Genomic DNA, 17,991 nt, shown 5'->3' with positions numbered 1-17,991 from the left:
AAACGATGTCATTTGTTACATGCCTCAAAATATTGAGAATAACGTTTTGCTTTACAACAATTTCGATTAAAAAATAATGGTAAAATATTGACGAGTTTGAAAGATCTAACCTCATCTAATACTCAGTTTCGTGATCAAAATTGCTGTTCTTCTTTAAGAAAGTTATTGCGCTTGTTTTTTTGTTTGTTTGTTTTTTTTTGTTCTTTTGATGATTATTTCTTGTTTACATGTTTCTCCATGGGGATTGAGTAATTCTGTAATTTAAATTCAGCTCTTTCCCTTTTAGTGCAAAACACTCGCAATCCGTAAAACCCCTTTTCTTCTTAGGGCAGGACATGTTACACTCTGTCATAACTGAATCGATAAGGATGAATCCACAGCGTGAATTATATTGTACCGATGCAATTTCTCTTCAAGTGATCAACTCGATATATCCCTCGTTCAGTATGATACAAATTTGTTTTTTTGTCATCTTAGCGTTACAATTCTCTCAAATTTTCATTTTCCGCTCTCACCGAGACGACTTCATAAAGTTTCTAAAAATAATAACTGTAAGCTTTTTTCTTGTAAATAACTCCCGCCAATTCTGCACTAAATATTTTTTGCAGTCAAAAGCGTAGGTGTCCGGTGTAATCACCAGAGGGAGATACAAAGCTAAAGAAATGACATCAATAATATGTATTCTTTATGTAGATTTTTTTTCCAATTTTCTCGTCTTTCGATTATAATATGCTACATATTTCTTGATTATGTTTCCTCACCTCAAGAATGCTTGTAATAAATTTAACTCCAATAAAGTTCTTTTCCAAGGAAAATACTTGACTTCTCTTTGTATCTAGAAAAAAGCATATTTAAATCGTTTCGCGTCTTGGAAAGAATTAAAGCGAATACCATAAGTATTCTTCTTAAAGAAATATCTGAGGAAGATATTAAAAAATTTTTAAATCTATGTGCTCCATGCATCTTTGTTTACAGAAACCCTCAATGTATCCTACAAGAATTTTATGAATAAACTGTTACTGAAACAGTTGTCTTTAATTTGTGAGAGAAATCTGAGGCCTTAGCTCTGTCTCTTTGAGCTCCAGAATTCTTTGCTGAGTTTGGATGCAGTAAGCGAGACCATAAATAATTGTATAACAGTTCGTACAGACAAGTGACGCACATGATACTGGAATCAGAAATGCTGCAGCGTCATAGACCCCTCATGGGAAGATAAATAAGCTACTTCAAGGTCTGGTATGTTTATCCACATGTTAGCATTGATATTTAATCTGTCGTTTAACCTGATCTGACGAGTAGGGTTTTTTTTCGGTCGTCGGTTACAAATGATTTTTTCTTTCGTCACTAAAGAGCTTAAAATTTCCTTTCTATCATTATGTATTTGAAGACATGAAACTTTCGAAATTAATGATCTAAGAAGTATGCAGGATGATCCTTCATGTATCCACTGTATGTCGTGGCTCAGTAACGAGAAATATATAGCTATGTGGGTGAACTTCAGATCGTAAAATCCGATGGTCTAAGATTCGATCCTGCGTTCGTGACGAGTAAACAAGATCGATATTTCTTTCATTCTTTCGTCTAATGTTTTAAGTTATTTCTATTTGTATCTTTACTCAATACCCGTTTATCTCATTCACTGCATTAGGTCGCTATTAACTTATTCTGTACTCACCTTAACTCCTGTGAAAATGTGATTTGGCCCACAAGTGTGTAACAAAACGGTGCACTTGGTAACACCAGCAGTATCGAAGAAGCTGAATATGAGCTCATCGAACTCGAAACAGAAAATCGTGTATCATTGTTTATTTCGTGATCCATGATTCTATTTTGTAGCTATGCTGTTTCACTATTTATACGCCAAGTGAAGACTGGGCCTCATATTACATTTTTGAACTTTTTATTTCCATTGATCCGGAGTGTAGCACAATGACATAAACATTCTACTTTTTTATTTTGTCTTTTTTTGCTGATGTGATAGTCGTTAAACCATCGCCTGCTTAGGTTGATCAAAGGGCGCTGAAAGGACTGGGGAGAAAGAGCATACTTCCGTTGTCTATAAGTACATATTAGAAACCATGACCAAACTGAAGGCTTTGCGCATGCGCCGCAAATCAAAGCGGAAAAAAAAAAAAAAAAAAACCGCTCCTGAACTTACAGTACACACGTGGAACTCGGGTGAGTAAGAGATGTGGGTTATTCACTTATTATATAACCAAAACTAACGAGACCTCATGTGTTACTTAGGTGTTCTACACCGCAAGAGAAACACTCACATACCGAAAGCATAGGGAAGGAAATTTTCTTATTGATGATGAGGGCGACTTGTCGGCTTGGAAACTTCACAAGTTTTGTTGGAAAAGTTGACCAATAGAGCTGTTATTTACGTTACTAACTCAGTTGATAATAATAAATTAACTTGAAAGTCAGTTTAGTAAGACAGGAGAATGAATGAAGCATCTTTAATAATATCAAAGTCATTCCAAATGTTACAGAAATTTGACAACCTGTCAGAAGGCCATCCATGGTTTTATTGCTCAGTGACTGAGAAATGTGTTCTTCCAAAGTCTTTTTGCTCCGTGTGTCACTGGCATTCATTTCAATGTACGTAAAACCAAGCTCTTCACAAACCAGTGTTGCTGTTATTGTTTTACCAACTCTTGGGTCTTTGTTGAAAAAGAAAGCTGTGCAAAATAAAAATGTTTAAAATTGTGATTCCATTACTAATATACTAATTACATGTATAAGCGACTGTCGAGTGAAATAAATTCATCAAAGTTCACAAGTTACAGCTGTTTAAAAAATTGTATCTCTGAATGTGGGAATTAGGAAACATGTACTTATGTCATCAGTAAGTTGTACAAATGCACTTGGATGCACACAAGTAGGATGCATGTAGGATGCTCACTGGTGAGGAAATTTAAGGCATTCAGCTGAAGTGTGAATTAAATTTACTGTGAAGTCATGCTCTTGTGCTAATTGTTGGAAAGGTTTGAAACACCCTCCTTTCAGTGTAGGTGATGATGATAGTGTTTGTGTTGTTGGATACGACACAGATCTTTCACTCAGTTGTGACATATCACCTTCAAACTGATCTCTTCTCTGGCTGAGGGACTCCACTGGTTCAGCTTTCTCCTTCTTCCCTTGGTGGTTCATAGCTGGTGTTATTGCCTGGTTTTGTTCTGACAAGCTCAAACAGACCATCTTCATCTATTTGTGATGTTCCACATTGCCTTAGCCTAACAGAAAAGAATCAAAGTCGGAAAAAGAAAAAAAAAGAGCAACAACAACAAAGAAAGCATAGTTTCCTTTTCCAGTAATATTTAGCTGTTCAAGGTCCAGTAATATTTAGCTGTTCAAGGTCCAGTAATGTTAAGCTGTTCAAGGTCCAGTAATATTTAGCTGTTCAAGGTCCAGTAATGTTTAGCTGTTCAAGGTCCAGTAATGTTTAGCTGTTCAAGGTCCAGTAATATTTAGCTGTTCAAGGTCCAGTAATATTTAGCTGTTCAAGGTCCAGTAATATTTAGCTGTTCAAGGTCCAGTAATATTTAGCTGTTCAAGGTCCAGTAATATTTAGCTGTTCAAGGTCCAGTAATATTTAGCTGTTCAAGGAAGTAGAGACAACCTTAAATCAGTTAAAGGGTCTCTAAACAAAGCAATGTTTAATGACCTCCTCAGCAAGAAATATAAGCCTATGCGTATGAAAAAGAACAGCTTTTTTAGAAGCCAACAAACTTGCAAAAGAAATAATTAATTTCTTTCCTTGTAAATTTTTTAGTTCTTGCCAGTTTGCTATACAGACTTATGAATTGTCAATTAATTGAGTTAATTTATGCAAATTTGTGGCAAGTTTCCCTAGTATTTTTGCAGTAAGCTGCACCCCACATTTGTTGCAAAAATTTAGGGGAAAAGGTGCAACCTATATGTTGGTGTTCATGTTTTTGTTTTTTTTTTCCTTTTTTGATCTGTGTATTACAATGTACCTTAAAAAATTTATGCTCTCCAGGATCCCGTCCCACAACGACATAACTCGTTTTCTTGCTGACTGATTGGGTAAAATTTCCACCATATCTTTGAATCAAATCAGTGGCCTCCTCTCTCTCAATACTTTCCAAGACTCCTGTAATAACAAATATCAGTCCATCCAAACAGTTTTCCACTCCCTAAAAATTAAATTATCGAGTGCGTGCATGATTCAAGATATTCAGACAAATAATTAATTCTACACTTGAAGGCCTCTTAACACTGTTCAAACTGAAAAGTTATAAATGGTGAAAAATGAAAAAAACTCTGTAGATACACCATAAACATTTCAGATCAATGTCAGCATCTGTGCACCTAAACCCCCCCCCCCCAACCCAAGAAACCATCAACTGATAACAAGTAAGGGTTAATGTTGGATTAGGGGAGGGGTAGGTGGGCAGTTTCTTAGATACTGACATTGAACCAACATTTGAACAACAACTGAGAGTAAAAGGATAAAATACATTTTTTTGTTTAACCCTTTTACTCCCATGAGTGACCAAGACAGAACTTCTCCTTACAATATCAATACAATATCATGCAGACAAGTGATGAGAATAACGACAAATATCGGCCAGGGGATTATTAGTTGATCCAAGACCAAATTCTCCACACTGACATTACAAGAATTGTATGACAGACAGTAAGGAGAATTACAATTGAGATCTTGGGATTAAAAGGGTTAATCAAAGCATTTTTTCAATAAACTGTATCTGCAGATTTTCCAGCCCTAATTATAATAATCTTTATCTTTCTTTGTCTTGCATCTCTCATTAAAATTTGAAAGGATGGAAAACAAACCATAAAGAACTTTGAGAGATAATAATAATATAACTACCAGAAGAAATTAACATATAAATTCTTCCAAGAATATCCATACATTATCCAGCACACAGGTAATGAGAATACTAAAACTCATCAGGCACATGTAGTTGTGTTATTAAATATCTTAGAGGCCAAAGGACTTTTCCCTTTAAGGGGGCCCATGGTGTAGTTTTTGCCAAAACTATTCCTCAATTGGTCACTACCCATTAATTTTGTGACATGGTATGTGTTCACTGTAGTTCATCCTGATATAACTATAGCAGATTGGCAGAGGGTCTACAAGGAATGCTTGATTAAGCCTAAAAATTAACATGTGATGCATGAATTTTATAGAAAGGCAAGGTATGGTGAGGTTTAAAGTTTTCCCTGTTCAATGCATGATGCATGAAGTACTGTTTACAATACACAGGATGCCTGATTTTTTCTTTAAAAAAAAAATTGTGGACAAAACAAGAGTAGTTAGTTATTCACCTGTTTTCTCTTTTGGCAAATGTTTTCCTGGATTCCCTTTCAACTGGAGTAGAACCAAAGAAATCAAGTGCAGAAGTTGCTTTTTTCTCTTTAGGTAATGACTGAACTGAAGCAAGAATAACAATCCATGTGTTAAACATTTTAGTTCTACAACAATGTTACGTTAAATTCACTCTTGATGGCTGTGTAACACTGTCTTTACTATTTTGCTGTTGGTTGTTTGTTTTTTGTTTTCAACCCTTAACAACTAAAACTCAGTATACACATTCTCCATACTGTTCTCTATACATTTCCTAAGGTGCTGACAAGGAGAATTTGTTTAACAGTCAAGAGCTTAGTTGGTGATCATTTCCTTTACTCTCATGACCTTAATGTTTGATTCAGGGATGATATTGTAAGGAGAAATTAGATACTGGTCACTGTTAGGGGTCAACAGGTTAAATGTATCAGCATAAGAGCAGTGTCCTATGACAGATCTAACATTCTCAATGCCTGATGGAAGAGAGGAAAAAACAAACAAACAGACAAACAGGCAAACAAAATTTAGCTGGATATGTTTAGGAGAAGTCAGATGCTTCTCCACAGCAATATCTTATGTTCTATATGAACACCATGGTTTGGTACTGAAATGTCAAATATAATGAAAGAGAATGATGGATGATACCTCTTTTTAACATGCTGGACCTTTAGAAGCTACATGTACGTTTTCTGTCTGTTTGGCAGACTTTTTTAAGTTGCTGGGCACAACTTCTTCCTCATCTGTAGAAACCACATCACAATGTTACTCAAGGGCTATGATATTCAAACCTATTCAAGGCAGAGTGGTCTAATGGTAAGTGTGCCGAACCCAGGATGAAGTGGATGGATTTGTTTTCTTTGGGAAGCAAATGCATAAGTAAGGTTAAAGGTCAGGTGATGTAAAAACTGACCTCATTTTACCTCAAGCTCACCTCCAATATTTTCCCTCTCCATCCTTCACACTCCATCAATAATGAGAGTCCCCCAAACCCTTTTGTAGAACTCAGTCGCATAAAAATAGTAGACCTTTTCATGCATCATGATAAATATTCATAATTCCTCCATGTTCACATGATATTCAAGATGACCATGTTTTGAATGTAAATAAAACCGAATAAAAAAAGAGAATTAAACCAAATTCACAAATTAAAATTTTCACTCTTTCTTACCCATTAACAAAGCTGTTAATCCTACAAGTTTCGCTCTTTCAAATAACCCAAAATTAGTCAATTAAATAAAATGGTTTGCTAATCACATGTAATTCATTTAATTCTTCATTCACAGATTATGTTTAAATAAAGAAAAAATTGTTCACAAGGACATGGAAAGATCTTATCATCTTTAATCACAACTCACAAAACAAAAACAAAAAAACAACAAAAAAAAATTGAAATAATGATTCCCATGAAAATAAAATGTCCCAATCACCCTTCACGTAAAAAGTATAGGGCACCTTCAATAAGTGCACATAATTTCCTTACCTGAGTCCAAGCCGATTGGTCTCCTATTTTTCTTAGCTTTTGAACTCTCCTCCTTCTTTACTGATGTGGATTTTCTGAAAGGGAATGAAAGAGAACAAGGTACTGAATACAACCTGACATCAGTATGCATATTCTCCGTACTGTTCTCTAGTCTGCTAGTTCTCTAAGCTGCTGACGAGGAAAATTTGTTTAATAATCAAGAGCTTTGAAAGTTGGTGGTCATTTAATTGACCCTTGATTTAGGGCTGATATTAGGACCAAAGAGTTTAACTGAAACTGTATAAAATGGAACCAAATTCAAGAAACAAATCACATACCTTATTTTTGGAGGAACGGATCTCCATCAGAATCTAACAGAGATGTAAGATTAATTCAGATATAAGGTCAGGTTATAATTGTGATGTTATACATATAATTATGTGAATCTTTTAACACAATGTTTTGATAATGATGCAAATTGCATTGGGAATTTACAAGGACACTGCATAGCATAACTACCAACTGGTGTAACAGTTTGTGTAGAGCCTCAAAATCTGTTCATGTTCACCCTAAAACATTACCTGAGTCAATAATGTTTTTCCCTTCTTCTTCCTCTTCTGATTTTCTTTAGATTTTTTTTCCAGGCAGCATCATCATCTTCACTGCTTGATAAACCCTGCCCAGTAAATTAACAATTACATATTTTCATTCACACAAATGTCAGATCAATGTGGTTCAGTGACAACAACGAACAAACAAAATTGGATAAGATCAAGGGGGGTGTTGTTCCTTGGAGCACAACTTTCCAACCAGACATTTTCTTTCAGCTCTGAAAATCAAGAGAAGACACCAGGCCCCGGTTGTTCAAAACTGGGTTAATGTAACCCAGGGTTAGTGTGAAATTTGATTTCAGGTCTGAAAAATTTAAGAGAAAATTCAGGTCAAATCTTTTTGCTTGCAATTTGATCATTAGATGTTCTAAAAAGAATAGTGAACATTTTTCCTAAAAGACTTTTGAATAAAGAAATAAAGAAAGCTGGATTAAAATTTAACCCTGGGTTAGAGCTAATCGGCCTTTGAACAACTGGGCCCAGGTGTAGAAACTAATCCCCCTCTGCACAGCTATCCATATAATTTTAACTTTCACATAGATCATGCAAATGAAAAAGGTGTAAGCTCCAGTTAAAAGGTAATTGCAAGTATGTTCTTATGCCAGCTGTATTCCAAAATTGTCAGGTTAATTGCTCTTTCATCGTGTGACCCATGTTTTCTATGTTATTAATATTGTCTATGTTATACATAACACTATTTCTTGTTATTTGTATTTCCTGTTATTTCCAATCTTGTAATTAGTCATTCCATTCTTGATGTATTATGTTTGTAATACTTTACTTTGAAACCACTGGCAATGGCATGTAAATAGAAGAGTTCAGTCAAATTGTCAGGAAATTAAACTCCTCTAAAACTTATTGCTGGTGTGTTGGTTATACCAGGCTTGTGGAAAAAATAGTCTGGGTAAGGTGAAGTCTCAAGGTTTCTTTATCAATTACCTTTCAAGTTAATCAACAATTTCATTTTCCCTTCAGTCTGGATAAATGAAAATTAACCAGTACTTGTCAAAATCATGAAATAAGCATTAGTATTACATACTGCAACTGCTCTGCAGACTTAGTAAGCTGCAGTTTGAATAAATTAGTAGGGAATGCTAATATCCAAGATATTTTGAACTTGAGTGAAATTTAGGTGGCAGTGTATCACAACACACTGTTTAACCCTTTAACTCTCAGACATAATTAACATGTAACTTCTCCCTGGAATATCCATACAATATCCAACAAAAGAGTAATGAAAAAGTTGTGATCTTGATCTAACAAAAAATTCCTAAGACAAATGTGACCATGAAAGGCAAAACAGACACTAACAGTTATCTGTTCAAATGGGTAAACCATTCGTTATCCATTCGAATGACTAAAAAAATCAGTTCAAAGTGTTCGACAAACCATTTGAATGGTTTGCATACAATGTCTGAAAAACATTAGCATCTGTTTGAAATATTGTGACATCTGTTTGAATGTTCAAATAATTTATTCACCCATTTGAATGGTCAGGCAAACCATGAATGTTTCAAGGACCATTTGTTAACTGTTCGTCATCCGTGCAGTTTGCCATTCAAACAGTTTTCTGTTAGAGTCCGTTCTGCCTTTCAGGATCACAACTGTACAAGGAAATGTGCAACAACTAGTGAGGAGAATTAGCAAACAGATCTTGGGAATTTAAGGACGAAGACAAAATTTCTTCATTTTACAACCCTGTTTAAGATAAAAAAAAAAAGGCAAAACACTGTAACTTATCAGCCTCACTCAGCTACCCTGACATACTCAGACAAACTATTGAAAGTTACACCTACAAAGTTAGTTAACACACAGTACCACCCCATTTCTCACATTCCAGTCCAGAAAGATACCTTGGGTTAGATATATGTAGTGGAATGAAACTCTTGGTTAAAACATGTTGTAAAATTATCTACCATGTGCTGAATAAAAGATTCAAGACAAAGGAAATTTTACCATGTATGGCAATAAATACCAATTTTGGCGAAATAAGGCGTTCTCCCGCCCCCCTCCCCGAGAAGATAGATGGGAATGTGAATTGCACCCGAGTATATAGACACACATGTACATTATGATCGATTCAGTCAGACAGGGGCTGTGATATGGGCAGATCTTTCCTCCGTCACCTCTGAAGTCGAATTCCCTGATAACACAAATAGCTTTCTCTCTCAAATGCTACAACATTATCCATTACTTACCTTGGTTTTCGTTCGGCTCTTTCCTACATCTTGTTTCGATAATGACTTCGCAGTAGAATCTTTGCCGCGCTTGATTTCTTTGAAAATCTCCTGTACTTTAGTCAGCGGTCAACCTACCTAGCTAGCTTCCAGACTCCTGCTATTTCTCTTCCGAGAAAGACAATAGGTCCTAAGATAACCATAATCTAATTTTAATTCACGGAACCAAATGAAAGGAGCTGTCAGACGAGGGAGGTTGAACCACGTGCAGTTACCCCAATAGATTACTTTGAAAACGGCAAATGGATCCACGGAGAACACTTCTCAGGGGTACGTACTCTGTTGTGGATGTCGATATTTTCATGAATGAATGCGCTCTAGATTCGCGCCCGCTCGTTCTGCGATTTGGTTCTTTTATACGCTGTCATTCAAAACAATATCATGTAATATGAAAAGACTCTATAGCAAAAAGAATACGTATGAAAGTTCTACCGATTGGACTTGGATGGAGCAAATGTGGTCGTGTTACGATTATTGCGCGTTTCCCTAAACTTAAAATTACACTGGTTTGTAAATTTTATCTGCTTGACTGGTAGCAGATGATGGAGTTTATACGCAGAATTGCATACAACTGAGTTAAAGAGTTAACGTTTGTAACACTGTTCTTGCGCCTGTCTTTCAAAGATCTGATGTCTGCAATGCATTCAGTCTCAATTGTAAAACTAGAATCGACCATATCTCCGGAATTTTTTAGGGCTTACTGTAATTTGCCAAACGAAACGAAACGAAACGAACTGAAAATATGAACATCTCCGTGGTGTTCTTGGCTGAATCTTCACTACGTTCGCGAAGAGATCAATCTTTTATATTTATAGGAAGGACTGCGCCGTTTCGCTATAAAATGCAAATCTATAATTCAAATTAAAATTCCGTGAGGCTGCAGCTGTACAATTTCCAAGGTGTCAAGCATCGATGTTCGTAGTCGATGAATAATTCGATTGCGTGACATCAGACACCGTCCCTGAAAAATATCGCGTGACCAAAGTTGGTTTGCAGCATGTTTTCTGATCGATTTTTTTTTTTTGGCGGTTTTGCGGGTTTGCAGTTGTGGATGATTTTTTCGACAGCTTTGAGGTTTCTAATGGACCCTCTCATCCTTCCGTACAGTGGAGTTCCACACGGATTCTTGCTTTGCAAATTGAAAATCTCTCTTTCTAAAATTACAGATCTTCCTTTTCGTTCTGTTCTGTGTCTTAAATTAGAGTAGGCCTTGTTTAGTTATTTCTTTTGAAATTGTACGAGGAATTCTTTTAATTTGTTATTTTTAATTTTTCTTTTATCTTTCTTGAAATAAGTACTGTTGTCTTTCTCACTTCACACTTGAATTTGGAACTGAAAGTGAGGGGAATGTGGGCTGGAAGTTGGGGTGTCTGTGTCAGACAGCTTGATCCTGCCTTTGTCTTTATTATCATGTCTTAACTTTTATATTTTCCATTCAAGCATGAATTTTTAGTGTTCTGTAACACCTGTTTTTTTCTTCTTCAATCCTAAAAATGTAACAAATTTATTTTAATCCAAAGATGTCTTTGTAAATTTTTTTTTGAGACATGTTGAAGGTTTTTCAATCTCAAAAATTATCAATTTAGGTGCCCCACAGTTATCTAGGAGAGTCTGTTTGATCTCTGCTGTCTTCCTCCGGCTGTAACTGAAATACTGAAGTAACTTTCATCAAATAATGACGACAAAATTGTTTACATGTTGCAATGATTTGGTTTAGCACCCTCCTTCCAAAAAGCACCCCCTCTGGAATAAGTGTCCCTCTCTGCCCTGTTTTAAGTCAGAAAGTTTGAAAGGTGATGATGTTTTGCTAAACTTCATCTGTAATTTCATGCTTGTACAATTGATAATAATTATTACATGTATTATTATTTTTAAGCTTGTCGTTATTTTTATACTGGCCTTTGTCAAGCAAAGGGTCAAATCTGGACTTCAAAACTGCATTGCATTTCCTGGTTTGCTGATGTGAGAACAGAATTGATTAATAGAGCAAAAAGGTCAAGGCTTATATTGAAGGTCAGCAACATATAGTCTGATCATTGTGTACTTTTGAGTAGTTGTACCTAAGTCTAAGTGACACCCAGCTACATGTACTTTTTTTCAAAAAAGTTGCTACTTGTAATAAAGGCAAGGGGATGTGCTGCTGGTTTGGGTGGCCTTTTCATGACTCACTTAGCTATAATGGGGTTACATTTTCAATAGAGTTACTAGAGTGGGGACAAACATTTTCAGGATTTGGAAAATTTTCATACATCAAAGTAAGGATTTACAAACAGGAAGGTTCAAACTAGATTGAAATTTACCAGAATGTTAATGTACTGAAGGTGAAAAGTAAAGTGTTCTAAATTCACATAAACAAATGTGTTGCTTCATTTTACGATCATGACCTACTTAAAAGACTTGGTTTTAGCTAGATAGATGCATCTATAAACAGAATATTGACTAAGTTGGGATTGAAAAAAATTATATTTCTGGTAAAGTGACTAACTTAGCAGATGGGGTGTATAGTTGGCCACAGAATAGACTGTAATAGGGCAGGTATTCCAAGAGGCCAGCAGCACATGGGTAGATGGGATCACAAAAATAACACTTCTCGTAAAGTGACTCACTTAGCAGATGAGGTGTATAATTGGCCACAGGGTAGACTATAATGAGGCAGGTTTTCTGAGAGGCCAATGGTAAATACGCAGCAAAAATTGACCCAAAAACTCCCCCACCCCTGATCTATCAGGAAATTGTGCCATTTCAGTCAGAATATAAACACAGTGCAATAATATGAGGCATTCCCTTATTGAATGGATTTAATGGAAGTGTATTTTTAAGTGAGCTATTTGGGTGCCACTGTTTTACTAATGTTTGTGTGGTTTCCTTTCAGACCATTTGATTTTTTAAGTGATTTTGGCAACAGATTCACTTTTGCTGTTATGTTTGGAGCCACTTCCAGCACATGCCTGAATATGTTTTTACAACCAAACAATGGAATTTTTCGGATGCCTGACCCAGCTGGATGGGTGCAGGGTAAGTGGTCATACCATGGCAACCTGATTTTGAACAAATAGAGTGTTTGTTTGTTTTGCTTTGTTTTTTCTCTCACTGTTAAAATCATTTTAAAGACTATAGTAGCTCTAGGTTAACTCAGTTGCTGTGGGTCAGTATTAGTTTATGAACAAATTTTAATATAGTTCTATAGAATTTAACATACAGTTTAAATGACTAAGAGGAAATACATACATTGTCAGGGTTTTCAGGCATTTGGTTTGTGTCTAAGCCAGCTGTTAGCATCCTTGCAGTATTTATTGCATTCTCCAGAGTTTGCAGCGTACTCCTTTGGATGTTAAGGCCCTGGGGCCGTCCTCATCCAGCAGTATACCTTATCAGTGCATGTGTTGTTCCACCATGTGCCTGTGTTGTGTTTGCTGTTCTATAGAATGGGATTCTTGTCCTTGAGGATAGTGGTTCTTGGTGTTTCCCCTCCTCAACCCTAATTGTAGGGTTTCTTTTGCGGGGTCTATTTCAGCAAGCTGCCAGTTTAGCGTTGGATAGGCCAGTTGGTGTTCTAGCACCTTGGGGTGTGATTGTAGTTGCAGCTCCTGGGCCCCTTGGGCACCTAGCCTCCATTTGTGATGAGGGTGTGAACTTGATATTAAGTTATTTATTTGGAATATTTAGACAGGCTGGCTCAGTTTGGCTTTTAAAAGCAGGTTTAAATGTGGGCCTCTATAAATGATAACAAGGCCAGATGACCACACTGGGAGGCACATTCATTACTCTTTGTTGAAGTCTGTAAGTTCTTTTACTCTTTAACTCTCAAGATCTGATTATTAATTAATTCTCCCCTCTAGCTGCTGCACAATTGCATATTCATCAGTTATGAGAACTTTTCTGTTAGATCAAGAAAACGTCTTCTACCTGAGAAGTCTGGGTATTCTCATCACCTGTTTGCAGGATAATGTGTGGATATTATTGGGAGAAGTTACCTGTTAATCATTTCTGGGAGTTAAAGGGTTAATGTCCCCTGCTTATAACCAGTACAGAGAAGATGTTGGAGAGTATGGGGCCTGTGGTTTATCATCCTTAGCCAAGAAGACTAGAATGTCTAACCATTTGCAGATGTTGTATCAAAGGCAGCACACTCCCCTCAGTTATTTTAAGACCCTGAGTGTTGTTGTGGTTTGGGGCTTGAACCCTCAACTACCAACACAGCCTTAACACCTTCACTATATAAAAAGAAATGACAAGGACACATCCAAACTGATCGCCAGATACTTTAATCTCCCTAATCATTCTGGGTGGCATATGGCACTTTGTGGCCTTTCCCTACATCTAGGTAGTTTGAAGGGTCGCAAAAAACTTCAGAACAAAAATTATCTCTCAAATTAAGCCCCACGGTATCAACGAATGCTTTTCATTTAACTAATTTATTCTTGTTTTCTCATCACCATATTCCCACCAATAGCATAGCTCCATTTTCTGCCTATAAATACACACACAACCCACAGCTCCTCCAACTGCTCTGATGAAGGGCTATTGCACGCGAAACGTCAGCTTTTAAACTCTATAAAGTGGCTAATTTCCATTATCAACTCAGTCAATAATACTAAGTAATACCCTGCTATACTCTCCTACTGACACAGCACCACAGTTTCTATACAAACTTACCCCCTTTACCTGCACAGCAGTCCAACACTCAACATGAGCTAGCAGAAAAAAAAATTAATTCCTCTGTTTTAATTAGTTTTTCAGAATATTGTTACTGTTCTTGTCTACAGCATCCTGTTCTACCCATTTTTTGCCTGTCTGACAACTGACAACAGACTGGTTGGGTCCTTGCTGGGTTTTCTTTATGTTACAATCAGGTGAGCTGCTACATGTATTACTTTGTTTATGAATACCAATTTAATCAGTCTGTGATTTTGTTTTCTAATTAGCAAATACAGTTCTCAGAACTCTACAATTACCAATTCAAATATTACTCTAATGTGGAATACTACTCTTGGCTTTGAAATAAGTGATGTTTGCGTTAATTTTGGACCATGTTTTGTACACATGTCCTGGTAAATAGGGAACACAGCATGGCTTACATGTGAAACAATAAACTAATTTGGTTCTCTCTGCTTAATTAACCCTATCAGCCCCAAGGGTAGTCAGCATGTAAGTTCTCCCTCCAGTAATATTGCTGAATCATTCATTAAGAACATGAGAATAACAAAAAGATTCCTAACTCAAGATGCTCTGATTACAATATGAATTCTCCTCATCAGTACCAATGAAAATTTATAGTTAAGAGTCTAGAGAATATGGATATTGATGTTAACCCTCTAACTCCCATGAGTGACCAAGGGAGAATTTCTCGTAATAGTGTAGTTTGATCGTCCGGGTGAGTGTAGTCCTGAGAAGGACTGTTGTCGGTAGTGATGACTGACGTTTCGACAACCTGAGTGGAAGTCATCTTCAGAGTCAAGTGAATAGTTGTTGTCAGTCGAATATTCTTAGTCCGGTTTGTATAACTGATTGATCAGTTTTGCCGCGATGTTATTGGCTGTAAGACTCAAGTGGCGTAGGTCGGTCGTGATTGGTCAGTCTCGATCTGTTAGTAAAGTTAGGTCGTACTGTTCGGTTCGTTTGTAATGTTAATGTCATGGATGAGTCGTTTCTATGGTGCCGATAGTGGTTGACACCTGTTGAGGGGAGTCTGTTCCAAGTTAGTAAACTAGCTTTCCAGAGTCAGTCGTTGAAAGTAGTTGGAGTTGTGGGTTAGGCATTGCGCAGAGTCCCAGTCAATGGTGTGGTTCGTTAGTCGGTGTTGTTCAGCAATGTGATTGTTGACATCGCCTTTCCTCGTCGCTCGTTTGTGTTCAGTCAGTCTGGTTGTGAGGTTTCTGCCAGTCTCACCGATGTAGGAGGCGTGCCGTCGGAGCAGTTGATCTTATAAACTGCTCCCGGTCTGTTCCTTGGTTCGTCTGGGTCTTTGACGTTAGTCAGTAACTGACGTAGTGTGGTAATGGGTTTGTGAGCGACGCGGATATTGAATGGTTGTAGGATGCGCGAGATGTTCTCAGATAAGCCCTTTATGTGCGGTATAGTTGCTGTAGTCGTAGGAGATGCGTTGTCGTTAGCTTCGGTAGTAGTAGTGGTTAAGGTCGGTGAGTGTTTCGTCGGATGAAGTCTTCGTTATAGTTGTTCTTAGAAAAAACACGGTCAAGGTACTTGTTCTCGTCAGATAATATCAAAATATCTGCGGTACATAGTTTAGCAGATATTTGTTTTCTGCACGTTCTGTATTTGGTATTCTTAGTGTGTTATACAATTAGGTGTTTCAGTTACGTAATACGCGTTAAATGCATGTCGTATATATAGCTGTTGTCAGTTCGTGATCTTTCTTCGGGTCTGCTAACGCCACACGCTCACTCTACCGTTCTTTAGCATGAGCAACTTTGAGGAAGCTAGGGCACGTTCTAATCGGAACTATAGAGTTTGAGATCCTTCTGTCGGTGCTGTTATACGGTCTGCCGTTTCTGAATCGATGGGTTCTTTAACCGATAACCTCACTATAGGTTATTGAATCTCGGCTTAGCGATTTCGCGAAGCGATTTTCCGCGGAGAACAGCTCGTCCGTTGAACAAGCAGTCAAGAGAGCTCGGCGCGAACAATATACCTGCAAAAGGAAAGGAAACCAGCAGCAGTTGGATCATTCCCGCCGGTGGTGGATAAACTAGACGAAGCATCCGACGCTCTCAAGCAGAAATTGTACGAGAAAGTTAAAGTTGCCCAGGAATCAGGTACTGAATTAGTTTCCAAGCGTGTTAAAGCCACTGATTAAGTTAGTTGACAAGAGCGAATTTGGATGGGCGACCGTTAACGAATATTTGTCTGACGAACTCGCCTCTGACTCCGACGACGAGAAGAGAATTTACCGGGCCGAGAGAAAAATCAATAAAGAGAAGCGTCGCCGTGTCCGTTCTGACGAGAAAGGAAGCGGTTCCTCCTCTGTACACTGCGCGGCTTCTTCGTCGAGATTCTCGTCTAAGGATTTGGCTTCTCGTTCGGAAGCTAGACCAGCTCGTCGTTTGGGGCCTTGTTTTAAGATAAGTAGCCTACTCTTTCTCGTTATACTGGCTTTGTTTTTACTTTGTCGATTATGGCGTTACACTCAGGCCATAATCCAATATTCTCCATGAATTGCTGTTCTGCTGTATGTCGTTCTATAGACTAGGTTAGTGCAGAATATCGAAATATCTGCAGTAAGTAGTTTAGCAGATATTTGTTTTCTGCACGTTCTGTGTTTGGCAGTCTTATTGTGTTAGACAATTAGGTGCTTCAGTTACGCAATACGCGTTAATTGCGTGTCGTATACAGAGCTGTTGTCAGTTAGTGATCTTCCTTCTGGTCTGCTAACGCCACACGCTACTCCACTGTTCTTTTATTTTTATACTGTGGATTTTATTTTCATGCTGTTGTGTGTCCCCTTTTTTCAGTGTGGAGGTTTTGGTCATTTGAGCTTGACATGCACGAAACTTGCGGACACTTCAAAGCTCGCCGTGATTGACTAGATCGCGGTTTGTTGACCACTGATGATACTAATGCCCAGCAGGTTGAGTGTGATTTTTTAGCGACGAGTTTAGTGTGAAAGGCGGTAGCAATGGCGTCAAAGGTCGCTTGAAGTCCTCGCTTAATTTCTGGGTTGAAGCATTAGATGCTTAAGATTTTGTGCTTGACATGATTAGGCGTGGTTACAGGTTACCTTTTGCCCAGTATCCTTCACAGTGCTTTGTAAAGAACGACAGATCTGCGCTTCAGCATCCAGAATTTGTGGCCGAAGCAATTACCGAGCTACCTAGTAATGGTTGTATTGTTGAGCATGTCGTTCCTCCTTTCTGCATGAATCCTTTAACAGTCGCGGAAGGAAAGAAGTTGCGTCTCCTTATTGATCTTAGGCGCGTCAACAATTGTTTAGTTAAACCCAGATTCAAATATGAAGACTTGCGCTCGCTATCCCAAGTTCTGGATGAAGAACACTGGTTTTTCACATGGGATCTTAAGTCCGACTACATCATGTTGATATTTGTCTTGATCACCAAAAGTATCTCGGTTTTGCTTGGCCTTTTTCCGGCGTTGTTGGATATTTTACCTTTGCAGTTCTTCCTTTCGGCCTTAGTACTGCCTGCTTTTTCAGCTTCTCTAGACAGCACGGTTTTCAGCGGCATGTGGGAACCCGAGGATATCGGCCACAGTTCTACGTTCCGCGAACTGAAAGCTATTTATTTCTTATTGCTTTCCTACGTTGCTTAATTGAAACACAAGAGAGTTCAAATCTTTACTGATAATCAGGGCGCCGCCAGAATTGTTGCT

General features: G+C 37.7%; 1 long non-coding RNA gene across 4 annotated transcripts in view; it reads right to left on the bottom strand.

Moving 5' to 3' along the window:
• Positions 1-2,410: 2,410 nt before the first annotated feature.
• The window catches only part of LOC131782772 (uncharacterized), a 73,359-nt gene continuing 57,778 nt past the window's right edge, over positions 2,411-17,991 (bottom strand). Inside the window, exons 1-9 of one of the 4 annotated variants that reach the window (XR_010717677.1) lie at positions 9,607-9,685; positions 7,379-7,473; positions 7,136-7,168; positions 6,819-6,892; positions 5,984-6,078; positions 5,320-5,425; positions 3,984-4,163; positions 3,084-3,239; positions 2,411-2,684 (exon numbers count right to left, since the gene is read on the bottom strand). This is a non-coding gene — a long non-coding RNA (uncharacterized lncRNA). Of the gene's footprint in view, positions 2,685-3,083; positions 3,240-3,983; positions 4,164-5,319; positions 5,426-5,983; positions 6,079-6,818; positions 6,893-7,135; positions 7,169-7,378; positions 7,474-9,606; positions 9,686-17,991 lie in introns of those variants that run through there. The other 3 variants (XR_010717678.1, XR_010717675.1, XR_010717676.1) reach the window with 3 other exon arrangements.

This window comes from Pocillopora verrucosa, chromosome 5 (assembly GCF_036669915.1).
Source record: "Pocillopora verrucosa isolate sample1 chromosome 5, ASM3666991v2, whole genome shotgun sequence".
In the NCBI taxonomy this organism is placed as follows: Eukaryota; Metazoa; Cnidaria; class Anthozoa; order Scleractinia; family Pocilloporidae; genus Pocillopora; species Pocillopora verrucosa.
Note: the sequence above shows the minus strand (reverse complement) of the source record. Positions and strands in the feature narration are given on the sequence as shown.